Genomic DNA, 19,151 nt, shown 5'->3' on the forward strand with positions numbered 1-19,151 from the left:
CCTCCTAACCCCCATCCCCACTCCCCACCCCCTACCCTACCACCACCTCCCCACCTCTGATAACCACAAATCTGATTTCTTTTTCTTTGAGTTTGTTTGTTTTTGAAGTAGAATTGACCTACAACACAATGTTAGTTCCTGGTGCACAACACGATTCAATATCTCTATACATTACAAAACGGTCACCACTAGATACTTTGAAAGTGTCTTTCTTCATGGTAATGACTCATGTACCATAAACCCCACAGAGCAGGGCACTTAGGACTGTTGTCACATCCAAGGTGATGTTCTCTGTGGCCTCAAGACCTCAGACGCAGTGAATGGAATGACTCCTCAAGAATAGGTAAAAATAAAATAAGGAAAAAAGTGACTCAATCTTTGTTCCCATTTTCAAAATTCACAACACCCACAGCTTCATGTCTGTATTGTCAATCTGTAAACATAGAGCTGCTTTTCAGTTATGAAGCGTTGATCTGACCTTTCATGTGTAAGGAATGAGATACTTTTGCTTAAGTAATTCTGTTTTCCATAATATGACATGCAGTGTTTCCAAAAATGCCCCAGTCTCAGTCTGTTTGGACTGCTATAACAAATTACCATAGATTAGGTGGTTTAAACAACAGAAATTTCTCTCTCACAATTCTGGAGCCTGAAAGTCCAAGATCAAGTCCCTGGCAGGTTCCTTGTCTGGTGAGGGCCCCCTACTGGGTTGCAGACAGCTGACTAGGGAGCTCTCTTGTGTCCCTTTCATAAGGGCACTAATCCCATTCACAAGGGCTCCTCCCTTATGACCTATTCACCTCCCAAGACCCAACCTTTTAATATCTTGGTGGTTAAGATTTCAACATATGAATTTTGGGGGGACATAAATATTAAGTCCATAGCAACACCAAATGAATTTAACATTTAAAAAATATTTCAAATGTATTGATATCATTTCCCCCCCAGATGAATTTTGTTCTTGTCATTGTATCTTTCTTTTTCTGAGCAAAGCCATATACTTGATACATCAGGTTAGACTGTGGTAGATCCATTAACAAATAGATAGCTGATTGGACCTCTTTCTAGTAATAAATTTAGGATAAAGATTCAATATGTTTACTACTGGAAATCAAAGCAAAACATCTTTACAGACCTTCAAGTCAGAGAGCTACAGAGATAAGCAAGGGCTGCCTCCAGGGAAAGAATCCCTCCCTGTTCAACCAGAGTGAAGGGGGGCAGTGTGTCAGGGATCTAAAAACAGAATACTGTAGAAACTGAAATCAAGACTCAAGAAAGTTGTTTCTGCAAAGACACCCAGACCCTCTGCCTGCAGGGCTAACCTGGACTCTGGATCAACTGTACTGAGCAGTCAGGGTTCTCTCCTCAAATGTATTTTGCAGAGCATTGTTATACTTTTGGTGAAATTGTACTATTAAATAACAATGTCTCTGGGAAGAATGAGCACTGAGCTGAGAATTTACCAAGTAGCTTCCAAAAACTAGGACCCTCCTGAAATGGCAGAGATAGTGTGACCCATAAAATGGAAGTTGAATTTTGCCTAAATCGCAGTCTTTGTTGGGATGACCCTCACCTTGGGAAGAGTTCACCTCGAATAACCAGCGGCAACATTTCATAACTTTCTCACAGTCACCTTTTTGTTTTGTGTTGTTTTCCTTTTTCTCCTTCTCTCCTTCCCTCTCCCTCCTCCTCTATTCCAGCTGCACTTCTGTTTCTGCTGTGTCACAGAAAGCAAAGTAGACGGCCCTTCAGGCAACAGAAGGCCAACCACTAACTGGATGGTTTTGGCAAGTAACTACTTGCCTAGTTATCCAATAGGATGGAGATCTCTATTGCCTGGGGCAGCTGAAAAGACTAAAACAAGCTAATGTATGTAAAGGACTTAACCTAGTGTATGGTATACAGTAGGTGCTTCTAAGCTCTTGTTCTCTTCTCTACCTTTCCCTCTCTGTGCTGACTTCCCAAGCCGCCCTGCAGCCCTCCCTCTCTCCAGGGTCCAAAGATCTAGCCAGCAAGTGATCACTTCCACTGGAGTATATGATGGCACGCCGCTGAAAGTGTCATTTTGGGCAAAGCCATAGCAAACAACCAGAATAAACCTTTGCTTCTCTGCTTTGAGAGAGTTTCGAGGGAAGCAGCTCCTCAGATGGGAATACAGCTCCTTGATCACCTCACGGGAGCTCCGTGCCCAAGTGAACAGGGCTGGGGTCCAATCGCAACCCCACTTGGAGGTGTTCCCATCAGATGGGATCATTGCCTTACCTGCTCATCCAGTCCTGGGTGGGGGTGGGGAGGAGAGGAAAGGTTTCAGCTGGTCCAACAAACAAAGTGTTAGGTAAACACTGATTTTTATCAATATTAATAATGTTTTCTTATGAACTAGTTTATAAGGTCACAGTGTTCCTGAGTGCGCTGTTTGTCAACACTAACCAAAAATATGGAAGTTTCTGAATAAAGAAAACTAAAGAGACAACAACCATAGCCATCCAAAGAGCAGCCTTCTATAAATCTTTACATCTATAGCCAAAAACTAATAAAGTCTGTGCTGAATAAGCAGCCTTGAGCACCTAGCAAGAGATTAGCATAACTCAGAAGACAGTTTGCTTCCAAAGAACCAAAGCATAGCCTTCACCACCCTCCCTGGGGCAGGAACTAGAAATGTATAAATCAAAGGCAAGCTGTAAAGGAAAATCTGCCAGTTTAAGTCACTGATTTATTTCCTGGCTTTCCTCTTTGTTTTTTAAGAGAGTAAGTTTCAGCGCTTATGTGTTGACTATTTTTAGCAATCTTCTGGAAGTTTTCAGTGCACACAAAGCTCTTAATAAAAAAATAACCAACTCTATTATGCCGCATTAAGAAGGCAGCTTTTAGGGACAGTGGTCTCATTGGCAGTCTTTGAAGTCAATTCAATAGTGACTTTAAAGCCACTTCTAGTATTTTGGTTCCAAATTTAGAAAATGGCCTTTACATTTTCAATCTAAAATTGTGGTCTGACCTTCCTCTTAATTTGGGGACACACCATAATTTAGACAACTGCTGAAATCACTTAAGGCTTTGGTTTGGAGTATGAAGCTGGAAAAATCACACCCTCTTAAATTACCCATCACATCCATTAAAATTAACTGTGAAATCAACTTGATGTTGACCCTGTGTGCGTTTGGTATTCAACTAAGATGCTTACCTATCTAAATATTGCCACAGCTGTATATACAACGGTTTGGTTGAAGCCATTAATGCTTTAAGTTGGAAGAATACACATGATGACTTTGGTTTCACTGAGGAAAAAGCCAACGCATTTTTACAATAATACGTCAGTGAAATGCAAAATCAGATACCAGTCCCAAAAGCTTTATGGATCTGAAATGTTTTGGAGATATGTATGGATTTTCACGTGTTTCCTAGTTTTAACCAACATGTATGCTTAGGTGGAAACAGAAAGCTAACGGATACAGCTCTCTTGAGTACAGTTTTTCTTGAACACATGCCTGTTAGGAGATACAGAGGCAAGTTTAATTTCCTTTTAAGCCTTCTGTATACCATGGTTGATTTTATAGATGGCCTCCTCAAGTGTAAACTCCTAACACTGAGTTTGGAACACACTCTATTGGAGGACAGTATAAAGGACCTTCCTAGGTTCAAACCTTGTCCCCATAACTCCTTGGCTGTGCTGTAATCTGAAGCAAGTCACTCTCTCTGAATCACACTTTCCTCATCTATAAAATGGGCTTAAAAGTACTGAGCAATCCAGATGATTAAGAGGCCTAAATAAAATGAGATCCTGTTGAAGTACCTAGTAAAGTGTTTGGCACATAGGTATTCAATATATTTTAATGTTTATATATATTGTTTTGTTACTGCCTTTATTTTTATTGCATTCGCTCAAAAACTGAATTCTCAAAATCAATGCTTCTACTTTTGCTTGACGTTATTTCATAAGTTTTTAAGAGTAATGATCGTGTGCCTAAGTAATTATGAATTTGGTTTTTTTTACTAAATTGAATATAATTTTATTGCACGTAACCTAATGGAAATCTAACCAAAGTTAGATACCATCAAAATCACATGGTAGGGCTTCCCTGGTGGCTCAGTGGTTGAGAGTCCACCTGCCGATGCAGGGGACACGGGTTCGTGCCCCGGTCCGGGAAGATCCCACATGCCGCGGAGCGGCTGGGCCCGTGAGCCATGGCCGCTGAGCCTGCGTGTCCGGAGCCTGTGCTCCGCAACCGGAGAGGCCACAACAGTGAGAGGCCCACGTACCGCAAAAAAAAAAAAAAAAAAAAAAAAAATTACATGGTACTTAGGAAAAATGATCAGCATGTCTCCAAATATCATTTACTCCACTGTTTTCCGTTCTTCATCCGGTTGTTAATGTGGTTTAAGTTTGGAGCATTTTTGTTTTGTTTTAATATTGCTTTGGAATAACATTACTCCAGTAAATGTTCCTCAAATTAAAAATAGAACACTTTAAAAAATATCACCCTAGAATGATTTAGAACATACTCGCCTTTTCAATATCCCAGCACTTGCGGAATATTATAAGGCACATTGAGGGGAAGAATTCAGCCTGCTTAAGGCCTATGGCAGCTGGCACAGAAAGACTATTTCCAAACATATTTTATTACTTTATTGTTCTTAACCTATTAAGACAAAATTTATAAAGTTATTAAATGCCTGCATTATGCCATGTCTCATATGAGGCTGTGAGGAAAGACAGATGAACCAGACGTAGTTCTCCTATCTAGAAAAGGTGGCATCTATGGAAACAAATCATTACAATTTCATATAATAAAAATGGAGTAGTAGGAGTAGATTAAAGGAGTTACATGAACATAGAAGTCAGCCTAGGAACCCTGCCTGGGGATCAGAAAGATGCCCCAGCGAAAGACATACAGAAGGCAAAGCGGAAGCAGTGTATCTGCAGGTGTACTGAACCCCAGGGCAGACAGATCCTGGCCGACGCCTCCAGGAATCAGATGCGGCCGCTCCCAGGCACCATCTCGCCAGATGGCAGGAGGGAGCGGCTGGGATCCTTAGCATGGGACACATATAAGTGAACATCCTCCAGAATGTGTGGCTACAGTGAGGAGCTCTGGTCTCCGTGATCCCACTGAGGACGGGGGTCTAGGTGCTAGTGGAAACAGCTCTCAGAGAACACTGAGCAAGCAGCCCTGTACCCTGGAGGTGAAGCTGTGTGTTTCACCCGTGCACTTGGCTTTGGCCTTAGGCAAATCTTGTCCTCGACCTGCATGGAACCTCACAGGCTCCTTTAGAAAATTCACCCTATATCATTTAAAATATACCACAATGATCCACATCCCCTGTTTTTGGTTGTTGTTTTGTGGTTTGTTGTTGGGTTTTTTTGTTTTTGTTTGTTTGGTGGGTCGGTTGGTTGGTTGGTTTTTTTGGCCAAGCTGCACCGCTTGCGAGATCTCAGTTCCGCGGTGTGGACTGAACGCAGGCCACGGCAGTGAAAGCCTAGAATCCTAACCACTAGGCCACCAGGGGTCTCCCAACATCCCCTTTAGATAAATTTGTCTTCTTTAAAAATCTTTTAAAGAATTTGTATCATTTTTTAATCTACGATTAAGTATGTAAAACTCATTCTGTTTATGATTAGCTATGATTCCTTGGTAATCATACATATTTAGTATGTATGAAAGTATTTTCAAATGTAATGGAATTTTGTGAGTGGTAAGTTTAACAATTAGTGATGCTAACATAATGTTAGTTTATACCATTCAATTAAATTTTTATTAGTTTTGATCTTGCAATTTTTTAATCCGTGGTTTAGTGCCAGTAACTTTTTTCAAGACTCAAATATTTTATATCCTCTTGAAAGGCTCATAAGCTGAGGCCTGGTGCCTCACAGGACATAATCATTGTAATACCTGTTCTGTGCCCTTATGGGATTGCTGTGGGGTTAAGTGGGGTGAGGGACTGAAAGTACTTCTGAATCTAGAGTGAAATATAAATATTTGTTATCATGAATATATTGCTATGTACAGAAAATCAGTCTACTGTTGATACCACAGAGGACAGTGTATGTGTATATACATATATATATATGTATTGTCTTATTTTTATGGAATAACTGCCCCTAGAATACTTGGTAATATACATTAATCATTACTTATTAATACATTTGTTATTTATAATTAGTAAAAATATATACATATATACTCAGAGTAGTATTATCTATAAATACATTTTCTTACTTTTTCGGAACATCTGTGCCATCTTGTTTGCTGCCTTCATGAAGGATATGTTTCCCTATAGCATAGTTGTTCAGAGTTCAGTTCTAGAGTCTGACTGCCTAGGTTTGAATCCTGGCTTTCCTGCTTATTAGCTGTGTGACTGTGGGAAAGTTAACTAACTTCTCTGGACCTCTCTTGCCTCACTAAAATTTGGAATGACAATAATAATTAATGATTAAGTTGTATAATCCATGATAAGTTCGTGGAACCGTGTATGTCAGATCGTATGCACTCGATAAACGATGATGGCTGTAGTAAAAATAACAGTAGTCCTACTAGGAATAAAGGAGGTGAGAACAATTCTCCAGCTAGGAAAGGTCTTTAATTTACACACGCAGTATAGGAAGAACACAGGTGTGGACATATGTTCGGTTTCCATCACTGCTGTGTCCTCAGTGGAGAATGTAGTACAGGGACCACGACTGGGGGCTGACTAACCCACCTCTCCACGTGCTGGGTTCTCTGTGTGGGAACTTTGTCAGTTTCCATTACTTGTTCATGCGAGGATTCATTTCAGCCCCAAGTCCAAGGGCTCACTGCTCTGTTTCCTGCCATGGCACGTCCTGACTTTCCTGGATGCTTTGAACTGCTTTTGAAGATCACATTCTATTACCACACGTTACAAAGAATTCTGGTTTTGATCCTGGGAGTGGGCCATACTGCATTGCTTGGCCCAGAAATCAAGGATTTCAGTGTGAGGTTTGGAGTAAGAGCCCATGGCTTTGCAAACAAGGCGGGCTGGCTCTTAGCCCAGAGCGGGCCTTCAGCAGGACTTCATGCCAAGTTACCCTGTTTCTCTTGCTCTATATCTTTTTTTTTTTTTCCCAGCAAATACATATTAAGCGCCTGAAAGACACTATCATAAGAGCTGTGAGAGATACAAAAAAAAAAAAAAAAATCATCGTGAACCTATCTCATTAATCTAATCAATTTAAAAGACAAGTCTAGGGGACTTCCCTGGTAGTCCAGTGGTAAAGAATCCACCTTACAATGCAGGGGACACAGGTTCGATCCCTGGTCGGGGAACTAAGATCCCATATGCCACGGGGCAACTAAGCACACGAGCTGCAACTACTGAGCTCACGCACCTCACCAAGAGCCCACGTGCCACCCACTACAAAGCCCACGTGCTCTGGAACCCATGCACCACAACTAGAGAGAGGGAAAATGCATACACCACAACTAGAGAGAAGTCCGAGCACCACAGCAAAAGATCCCGCGTACCGCAACAAAGATCCCGCGTACCACAACCAAGACCTGATACAGCCAAAAATAAATAAATAAATTTTTAAAAACGCAAGTCTATGAATAGCAATAGTGGGAGTCAGTCAAATGATATATTGTATTTCTTACATTCATCAAACTGATGTTCTACCATTATGTGCATCTGAGATTTAAGAGGCTTCCTGCCTGGGTCTCTATGGTAGATACTATATGCCAAGCTGGCTCTACAGGCATCACGTCTGTGGGCAGATTTTAAGCAAAGGGGCCGCTTTACAAAATTCTATACAAAATTCTAGTCCTGTGACAGCCCATGACCTTGTGCTGTCTTCACAAAGCAGCACGTTCATGCTCTTCCTTGCTTCTGTATGGGATCCTCTGGCCGCAGCCGAGAGCGCTCAGGCCATGGGAGGACTTTTCTATTCGAAACCAATGGGTGTAGAAAGCTCTATCAGGAAACCGAAGGTTAGTTTTTTTGAGTTCTTGTGGCCTTATCATGGAAAATGGTCCGATAAAATAGATTCAACAAAATGAGACTTATACAACCATCGAGGCCCATCTAATATCCACTTTGATACCATCAATGGATGTGACAACTTTAGGACCTTGGTGAACTTTATGCTACAAACAGGCTCATTTAGAGCTGTTCTCCAGATAAACTAGAACTCAGAGACTGAAGGTATCAAGGACTGATGGAATCAAATGTTTCTGTTAAAGACAGCAAATATACAACACCTCAGGGGCTTAATATTATTCTTTAAATGTCCCTACTCTTAAAAACGTAAGATTAACAGACAAGTCATTGTGATCTTTATAAAGTATAAAATTATTCCATTAACAAGATGACATTCAAAGCAGTGAAATACACATTAATGTAACTAAAAGAAGAATATGAAAGTATGAGATCGGGAGATGAAAGAAAAAAAAAAAAAGCCGCCCAGAAGAAAAACAAACAAAAAGCTAGAATTGATCATGAAATACCAGTTGATTTCTGAATAGAAAATATTAAAGTGCTAGCAGGATGGAAGGGTCAAGTGGCAGGCTTTCTACCTACCATATTTGGAATTGGTCCTTACCCAAACTCTACTATATTAATATATTCTTGAAAGAACTAGAAAACATTTTTAAAAGCGTCATCAAAATCACAGATACAGGAAAGTGGCCCCGGAAGCAAAGTGTGGCTACCCTCTACCCAATAAACGGAGCGTATTTCTACAGGCAGACAAGAGGAAAGACCTAGACGGAGACCTTTCTAGAATCTGCAGTTCATTCATTTTATTTTACCAGAGCGTGGCACTTAAAATTAGGAAGTGAAATTCCTTGATTAGCCTTTGCCTCTTTCTTGCTTCTTAACTATCCCTGCAAATATCCGTAAACATATACACGCAAAATTACAAAACAGTAACAATAAGGACAGGGTACCCCAGCTGCCCATTAGGTAATCAGGCTCATTCTGAGGTCCTTTGTCTGATAGTCCAGTTTTGTTCTTAGAGAAAGATCAGTTTCCTTAGAAAGACATATGAACGGGTTTAAGATGCGTAAAACTATAGTTTTTTTAAAATTCTACTGAGCCAAGTACTGTGGAGGTACAGGGTTAGAGATGGTCAAGACGGGGGGGTCTGACGTCTTGGGAAGACAGAAATCCATAATCACAGTGCAGGGATGAGAGGTGGGTGAGGCATCTTCTACGGGCTAAGAGGGCACAGGGACAGTGTGGATAATTCAGGAAGTTTTCACAGAAGAGGTGATAGCAGACAGGACATGTGAAAGATGAGTAGGAGTTTGCCAGGTAAAGAAAGGGAGGGTGGAAATTACAGGCAGAGGAACAGTGTGTGTCAAGTCAAAGAGCAGGAAATATGTCAATTATATTATATTTGAAAAAGGAGCCAATGCTGTCTAGGGAGAGAATAGGAAGAAGCAGAAGAGAAAGGGTTAAGTTATAAGAATCCCAACAAGGGGTTTGGGCATCATCCTTTAGGAAGGGAAGAGTCACTGAAGACCTTTCAGGCAGGGAATACAGTGATCAAGTTTGCCTCTTCAAAAGATAACTCAGGGGCTTCCCTGGTGGCGCAGTGGTTGAGAGTCCGCCTGCCGCTGCAGGGGACACGGGTTCGTGCCCCGGTCCGGGAGGATCCCACATGCCGCGGAGCGGCTGGGCCCGTGAGCCATGGCGTCCGGAGCCTATGCTCCGCAACGGGAGAGGCCACAACAGTGAGAGGCCCGCGTACCGCAAAAGAAGATAACTCAGAGGACAGTGTAGGTTTTGACTGGAGACAGAGAAGCCTGTAATTATTAGGAAAGGCCTGTCAAGATCAAGGCAATCCATGAGATGGAGGAGATTGGATTCATGGAACTGATGACTATGTAAACATACCTATGAGGAAGGGGAATGCGGGGTTACGAATTGGATATTGCCAATTTCTTTATTTTTGAACGTTCGAATCAAACGTAAGGGGGTTCCGTTAAGCAAAAAAGAGTTGGATTGAACATAAGAAAGTTGTGAACAAATAGCCAACTGCAAGATGAAGTTCTTAATCTGGGTCCATGAATGACCTTTAGAGAGTCCCTACAACCATCTGAAATTAAAACCACACTTTGTACATGTGTGCATATGTGAATTATTTCTGGAGAAGAGTGTCTATAGCTTTCAACAGATAATCTGAGGAGTCGATGACCCAAGACGTAAAAGAACCTCTTCATTGCAAAATTTGTAGAATTGCAATCTCAATGAAGTTTTAGAAAACAGGGTTGAATACCGTTATGGACTGTGTTTCTAAACTTTAAAAAAATCCATACCCCCTTCTGATATCCTATAGGTATATATATATACACACCCTGGCATAAACAACCTCCTTCCACTCTGAAAGGCTGAGAGATTCTCCTAAGGGAAATATGCAAAGCGTCCCCCTTCCCTGCCTCACCCCTGTCTTCCCCCTGCTCCACCACCCCAATCACGCTGAGAGTCCTTCACAGTAGCACCCTCCGGCCAAAAAGATATGGTTAGGTTTTACTTTCTGTCACTGTAATATACAAACCAATAGATATTTCATTTTCCAAATTTAAAATTAGGTTCTGATAGGGTTTCACTTCTAGTAATATGACAGGATATATACACGTATGCACACACACACATATATATATAAGCATACATATATATTCTTAAAAACATCAAAGATCTAATGAGTTAGTAAGGAGTTACTGGAAAGCAGAAAGTGGAAGAGGTAACCAAAACAGTAAAGTTGCTCCTGCCCTGAGGGCATTTGCTGAATCAGGTTGATCATTAATTCAGGTTTTGATGGTCCCCTATAGCAGGAAGAAGCAGACAGACATTAAAGTCCAGAGCCTGCCCAAGGAGAAATCTAACAGGAAAATCCTATCCCATACAACACGCACCCCAAAAGCTTATACTCTATAGGTAAGGATGAATCAGAATGTAACCATCTCCACATGAGACACTTCCCAACCCCAGCTCCAAACGAAACAAAATACACATGCACAAAAAACTCCTGTGGTGGTAGAAGGCAAGAGATTATCCATTCATGAGAAGTTGTAACCATATACATACTTCTTTCATGCCCTTGGCCCAAATTCACATCAACTGAGCGGTTCAAACGCCCTCAATCCATGAATAGTTCAAATGATAATCCTCTACAGAAAAAGGAATATTTTCCTAGGCCACAAATAGCTGTCCAAAATAATTCTCCAAGGAAAGTGACCTGTTACACTGTCAAAAATAATCAAACGGGGTTTCCCTGGTGGTGCAGTGCTTAAGAATCCGCCTGCCAATGCAGGGGACACGGGTTCGATCCCTGGTCTGGGAAGATCCCACATGCCGCGGAGCAGCTAAGCCCGTGCACCACAACTACTGAGCCTGCACTCTAGAGCCCGCAAGCCACAACTACTGAGCCCGCGAGCCACAATTGCTGAAGCCCGCGCACCTACAGCCCGTGCTCCGCAACAAGAGAAGCCACCGCAATGAGAAGCCCACGCACCGCAATGAAGAGTAGCCCCCGCTCGCCACAACTAGAGAAAGCCCGTGTGCAGCAACAAAGACCCAACACAGCCAAAAATAAAAACAAATAAATTTTTTTTTTAATAAATGACTTTAAAAATAACCAAGCACACAAGGAAACAGGGCATCATAGCAAGAAGAGAACAGACCCTCTGAGGATTAAGATGTTGAATTATTAGAATTGTTACAATACAGATATACATGCCATGTGTAAAGAAATAAAAGATAAGCTTTAGAAGAACTGTGGGGGAAAAAACTATTTGTAAATGACTAGGAGATTGGAAAAGTGTTACTTCTGTGACGGGCAGAGCTTTATAAAGGGGAAAAGACGTACAAGGGGTGTGAACCAGGTGCTTCTGGGGTGCTGCCAGCATTCTATATCTTGGCCTAGATGGTGGTTACAGGATGTTCATTTTGTAATTATTCTTTAAGAATATTATATACACAGAGAGAAAATTTAACAAAATATTCTATTACAAGGCAAACTATGCTTTTTCAAATTACAAAAACAATCCCCTACCACATCCCTCTCCTGACCCCGCAGGATTCTGATATGCCCTCCTGTTGGAGAATCAACAGGATGATGTTTAGGGCTATAGAGTATAGAGGAAGGACTGCAGAGATAGGGTATGAGGAACCACATGTGCTCCAGTGGCACCTTCTACCCCATGGGTCTGTACTGGAGGGAGGAGCGTAGGGGAAGATTGACCAATGCTTGGGATCTGGTCAGTGTCTTCCCTGAGCTCTGATGCCTTATAACTTCTTTAATCTGTTCTTCTCAAGAGCATATGTAACCCAAAGACTTAGTAATCACACACCAGAAAAATTTGGTTACAAAAAAAAATTACTAACACTAATAAAATATTAGGGCTATTTTTATGAGACCATGACATTGTTTCAGAATTAAACATTTGACAGCTTTCAAAATTGAATTCACATACCATGAAATCCACCCATTTAAAGTATATAATTAGTGTCTTTTTTTTTGTTTTCTGTTTTTTTAGGCTATTCACAGAGTTGTGCAACCATCACCCACAATCTAAGTTTGGAACATTTCCATCACCCCAATTAGTCACTCTCCACCCTCTGACCCCAAACCTAGGCAAGCCCCAACTGACTTTCTGTCCCTCAGAATTAAAATGTATGCTTTTAGTTTAACTGCCTTAAAGCAAACTATTTTTCTATTATGAATGCTTGAAATTGCCCCAAATCTAATCTCCTGAAAAGAATTGCTAATTCAGCCTATGACTGTTTTCTGTTGGGGGCAGTGTTTAAGTGGCGCTACCTTGGGGATCTGTGCAGATGCTGAGCATCTCCAGGGCAACATGCTTGACCTGAAGATGGTCTCTCCTCACCACTGTGACCCACTCACCCCCCAAACACACATGCAACCTCAAACAGGGTGTGATGATCAAAAATGCCAGCACAACTGCATGTAGGTCTTGGCCACCAAAGCGAGTAGGTGGCATGTGCCCAAGTCTTTACGTAACCTCTGAATCGTTGTAAGATTTGACTGTCACAAAATCATTAGGCATGTACTGTAAAGATTTCCGTGAAGGGAGAAGCAAAGCCTGGTAGAAGTCGCTGCCAGGAGCCCCGAGGCAGTAGAGGCAGTGGTGTAACCGAATCAAACTTGGGTCCACTTGGTCGAAGTAAAGCCAGTCTACTGACACCAGGTGGTGGTGAAGGAAAGTACAACATTTACTGTAAGGTGCCATGCTAGGAGCTTGGGACAGCTAGTACTCGAAAAGCCTGAACTCCCCAGCAAAGCGTTTTAAAGGCAAGATGAGGGAGGGGCAGCCCAGCTTGTGTACAATTCTCTGATTGGCTGATGGTGAGGTGACAGGATGGTTAACAGTGTCAATCCTTAGGCACCAGTAGGTCTGGGGGCTACATGCTCATGGTCACCAAGTAGTTCATTTCTTCCATTTGGTGGCATTTTAGCATCTGTAAAACAACTCGGGAAATGTGCATCAGATACCATTCTCTAGGTACTTCAGAGAGGAGCTACAGCTGTGGATGTAGAGAGGGGTCTGTCCCGGGAAGGCCCCGTAGGGTCCTGCTCGGTTCACAGGCACTATGAGGCAGGCACCGGGCAGATTCAAGGGCTCATCACTTTGGTTCTTCCCTTTTGCAGGTTCTCTGAGTGGTGGGTAGACTGTGCTTCTCAGAGCATCTATATGGGACCGTTATGTATTTTGTCTTTTAGGACAGGAAGGAGGGGCATTCAGTGAAATCCACCTGGGTCTTTGTGGTCTATTACTTGGAGTTTAGATTATTTTGCTCTTGAGGTCCTATCTTAGTCTTATCAGGATGCTCTCACAAAATATCATAGGCTGGAAAGCTTAAACAACAGACATGTGTTTTCTCACGGTTTAGGAGGCTGGAAAGTCCAAGATCAAAATGCCAGCAGGGTAGATGTCTGGAGAAAGCTCCCCTCCTGGATTCTAGACACTGCCTTCTCACCCTGTCCTCACATGGCCTTTCCATGTGAAGAGAGAGAAGGAGACAGAGAGAGGGAGACAACTCCCCGGTACCCTCTCTTCTTATAAGGGCACTAATCCCATCACCAGGGTCCCACCCTCTGGACCTCATCTAAGCCTAATTACCTCCCCATCTCCAAATACCAACACAACCGGGTTGAGCCTTCAACATATGAAGCCTCTGGGGAAGGGGGTGCAGACATTCAGTCCATAACAGGTTCCCTTCGGTGCATAAGGTAATATTATGACCAATCCCTCCCTTTAAACAGAACAAATAAGATAAAATTTGAATTAAAAGGGGGTGGGGTAGTCTTCCTCTGTTAGTTTCCCCTATTCTTGTAAATAGTCTTTAATGTGACCTGTTTATCATGAACTGTTCCTGTGAAGGAAAAATAAACTGGCCCTTCCCTGCTAAGAAAGGTACATCTTAACGTTTGTGGGGTTCAGGTGCTAAGTGAACGGCTACAAAGCGCCTGCTGGTCAGAGAAAGTGACACGGCAGAAACCAGCCCCCAGCCTCGCCAAGCTGTTTCCTTTGACATTCCAGAGGCCCGCCCAGCCCTTCTGGTTTCCCGGAATGTTGTCCCTGGGTCGTCACGGGGTAGCCGAGGAAAACCCTGCAGCCTCCCCGGTGAGCTGCAATAAGACCTCATTCGCCGACAGGGACGGATACCCGGAGTGGCCCCCACGGAGCCCAACGCAAGCTCGGGGGCACAGTCACAGCGGCCAGTCCCCATGTGGCCCAGCGCGTGCAGAGTGTCCCAGACCCACTGCCCCAAAGGGACAGTTCACACCCAGGTCACCACAGCCCACCATCTCACAGAAGAGGTGGACGTGACCGGATTGCACAGACAAACATCCGACAGGCTCCGACAGGCTCAGTTTAGGCGGCACGGAGGTGACTGGGGAGTCTGGTTCCTCTCAGCACGGGCGTTTTATCAATTGCATCTCAAATGTTGTCACTCACCCGGAAAGGTCCTAAAACACCCCTTGCTTCCGCTTCTGAAGCAGAGGGATGTGGTGGCAGCTGTCTGGGGGAGATGGGGCTGGGCCTGAGGGGTAGGAAGGAAAATTACCAGGTGGGACTGGACCAGATGGAGGAAAGCAGGCAGTGCAGGAAGGTGGGAATATCCCCACTGACGTCCAGCCAGCATCCCTCCACTGGAGGCCCAGGGGCTGTGTAGGAAAGTTCCATCAGCTGGGAAGCTAGGAGAAATGCCCTCATCTTATAGGGAGGAAGACTTTTCCTTTTCACAGAGCCTTGAAGAAGCTCAAGGAGAGATGTCAGCAGAACTTAAAAGGGACTGAATCCCTTACATAAGTGAACTTGTGTATTGGAGCCATTGTATACATGAAGACTGGAAATAGGAGATTAATATCAGGGCTGGTGTAAATAATGGCTATTAATTGCAATTAATAACATTAACTACAATTAATTACAATTCACCACAGTAGTATTAAGCATTTACTTTGTTCCAAGTCCTGCACTGGGCCCTTTACCTGTATTATCTCACTTAACCTCTCAACAACCCTATCAGAGAAGTACTTTCAGCATGCCCACTTTACAGACAGGGACACCAAGACTCAGAGAAATTAAGCTCCCAAGATCACCCAGCTAACAGGAGGCTGACCTAGGACTGAAATCATTGCGTGATTCCATAACTGTAAGCTCTGGCAGGAAGGAGCGACCTCACTCACGTTTCTAAAGTGAGTATCTTTCCAACTAGCCAGTTTGGGATTGCCTCAGGCAGGCAAGGAGCTGGGAAAAGAAGAGAGGGAAACAGCCACGCCTTAGGCCGCCCCAGGCTGGGACAAATAGACAAGATCTCGCAGGGGTGCTGTAACCACAATCTAGCCTTCTTCCCGGTCTCTTTAGCACAGCACAGGCTATGAAGGGGGTGGGGACCTGTAGCCCCAGGGAGACTGAATTCCAGGCCACCCTTCTCCCACATTTCCCCGCAGAGCCCATCTTGGAGGGATAACTGTGCCCATCATTCCCAGATTCCAAGCCAAGCGGTGTACCCCAGGAAACTAGTTTAACTGTAGATTCGCTAGGAACACACACATCCGAGGGTCCACGACTACCGTTCATTCCTGAAGAACCAGCCCAGTCACTCATTTTGAAGGTGAACCTTAGTGTGTATCAGTATCACCTGAAGGGCTTTTCTTTTTTTTTTTGCGGTACGCGGGCCTCTCACTGACGCGGCCTCTCCCGTTGTGGAGCACAGGCTCCGGACGTGCAGGCTCAGCGGCCATGGCTCACGGGCCCAGCCGCTCCGCGGCATGTGGGATCCTCCCGGACTGGGGCACGAACCCGTGTCCCCTGCATCAGCAGGCGGACTCTCAACCACTGTGCCACCAGGGAAGCCCCTGAAGGGCTTTTAAAAACACAGATTGCTGGGCTCCACCCAGTGCTTCTGAATCCTGGGTCTGGGTGGAGCCTGAGAACTTGACCCACAAGTTCCCGGCGCTGCTGGCACTGCTGATTGGGGGACCACCTTTGAAAACCACCATTTTAACTGATGGAAGCCTTAGCTTTGTGACTCCATTTCTGGGCATGTATCTCCGCATGTTGAAATGTGATAGCGGCTGTTCAAGGACGTTCATCCTTACCACCTGTGCTGATTTCCTATTGCTGCTGTAACCTTACCACACACTTAGGGGCTTAAAACAACACCAGTCATCTTACAGTCTTGGAAATCAGAAGTCTAAAATGGGTCTGCAAGGGCCGCACTCTGTTGTGGAGACTCCAGGGGAGAATCCGTTTCCTACCTTTTGCAGCTGCTAGAGGACGCCGGCACTTCCAGGCTCATGGCCCCTTCCTCTGTCCTCAAAAACAGCAGCAGAGTAGCATCTTGAAACCTCTCCCTCTCCCTCTCTCACACACCCCTCTGCTCCGAGTCCTCTGTCCTCAAAAACAGCAGCAGACACACACACACACACACACACACACACACACACACACACACACACACACACACACACACACACACACACACACACACACACACACACACACACACACACACACACACACACACACACACACACACACACCCTCTGCTCCGAGTCACTTCTTCTCTAACCCTCTTAAAAGAATCCTTGTGATTTCATTGGCCCACCCCAGCTGAGCCCACCTAAATAATCCAGAGCAATCTTTCCACTTTAAGACCATCGGGACTTCCCTGGCGGTCCAATGGTTAAGACTCCACGCTCCCACTGCAGGGGGCACGGGTTCAATCCCTGGCTGGGAACTAAGATCCCACGTGCCACGTGGCGCGGCCGAAAAAAAAAAAAAGACCCTTAACTTAATCACGTCTGAAATCCCCCTTTGCGATGGAAGGGGAACATACGCACAGATTTTGAACGTTAGGACGTGGGCACCTTTAGGGGCCTTCGTTCTGTTCACCACCCCAGCCATCCAACAGCTGCTTACCCTCCTATATCACAGTGCCCTTCCCGCAAAAGAAAAACCGAAACCTTATCAGGATTTGCACGATGCCATCCCTCCTTCGGACTCGCCTGGTAATGAAGCATCTTGCACGGAGGACGGGTAGTGGGGGGAGGAAGGTAGGAGCCCTGAGGGAGGGAGTGAGCCAAGTGCCTCTTAGACCAGGCCCCGAACACCCACTAAACCTCCCCACGCTTGCCAGACTTTCCAGAATCTAGCGCCTTGGTGCCCCTCCCTCCGAGCCTGGAGCCTCCAGGCTCCCCCCTGGGCCTCCCCCAGGTCAGCGCTCACCCCAGGCTCAGCCACCAGCACTGCCTCCCAAACCTGCCAGCAGGCGCTTGTGAAAGATGCAGAAGGAGGAACTCTACTCAAAGCCTTCTTGCCTTTTGAGTTTCCGATGATTACCCTCAGAACTTTTCTGGGCTGAAGTCCCAGCCTCCAGGCTGTGGACTTTCTATTGGCGTGTTAATTTGCTCGGGCTGCTGTAACAAACTATGACAGACCGGGCGGCGTAAACAACAGAAATAAAGAAACGTACTTTCTCACAGTTCTGGGGCCTGGAAGTCTGAGGTCAAGGTGTGGGCAGGCTGTTTCTCCTGAAGCCTCTCTTGTTGGCTTGCAGACGGCTGTGTCCTCTCTGCATCCTCACGTGACCCTTCCTCTGTGAGATGCCCCTGGTGTCTCTCTCTTTATTTTACCTCATTTTAACTTAATCACCTCTTTAAAGCCCTTATCTCCAAATAGGCTTGCATCCCGAGGTCCTGAGAGTGAGGGCTTCAACGTTTGAATCGGAGGGAGGACACACTCAGCTCATAACAGTTGGCTAGGATCCTGGGAGACTCAAAACTCCCTTCCATCCTCTCTGTGCAACAGGTGGGCTAGGCACAATCAGGGCAGGTGGGGAGGGGTAGGCCAAGCTGGGACCGTCACAGTGTGCACCTCGGCCCAGGTCTGCCTTTCGGTCTTAGGTCAGGGATGGGAGGAAGGTGGAGGAGGTCAAAGAAGCCCCCGCAGGCTGAGTTTTAGTCTCTCTAAGCAAGAAGCCGCATTTGAGGCTCACCCTCCCGAAAGCCAACTCCCTGCAGAAAGTTTTTTGCTTGATACACTATTTACAGCAAGTCACAGACATTCCACCAAGTCAATACACACCCTGGACCCAGAGGAAATAAAGGAGCCGACAGTGAGGGCTTGTGTTTGATGGTCTTTGCAGGGGCTGTGTGGTAGAAAATGATTTCATCCTCAAGGCATGGCTCTGAGAAGGAAGTCAGCCAGCAAGTTGAAACAAAGCAAACAGCCTTATCTTGTTCTTGATTCATGGGTTCCGCTTTCTTCAAAGCCCTTTAGAGGCAGGACACTGAATTGTCATTGTCAGAGTAACTGCTGTTGCCAAGTCCCTCCTGGGACCTCGCATCTGTGACTTATAAGACCTGGGGTCTCTGACATTTTTCCTTGACAAACCTTTGCTGCTCGCTGGTCAGACTCACTACCCAACAAGGGCTTAAAATATACATATATGAAATACACACATGTATATAGTAAGTGAAATCAGCCAGTCACAAAAACCACAAACACTGTATGATTCCACTTACAGTATAAGAGGGACCCAGAGTTGTCAAATTCATAGAGACAGAAAGTAGAAGGGTGGTTTGCAGGGGCTGGGGGTGAGGGAGGGGAAGCTCTTGTTTAATGGGTAGAGTTTCAGTTTTGCAAGATGAAAAGGGTCTGGAGATC

General features: G+C 44.6%; 1 protein-coding gene across 16 annotated transcripts in view; it reads left to right on the forward strand.

Annotated features, from left to right (window-relative positions):
- Positions 1–19,151, forward strand: part of DLGAP1 (DLG associated protein 1) — a gene marked incomplete at both ends in the record, with an annotated part of 320,454 nt that overhangs the window by 219,915 nt on the left and 81,388 nt on the right. The window lies entirely within an intron of this gene.

Source organism: Grampus griseus, assembly GCF_964374135.1.
Source record: "Grampus griseus genome assembly, chromosome: 12".
NCBI classification, from domain to species: domain Eukaryota; kingdom Metazoa; phylum Chordata; class Mammalia; order Artiodactyla; family Delphinidae; genus Grampus; species Grampus griseus.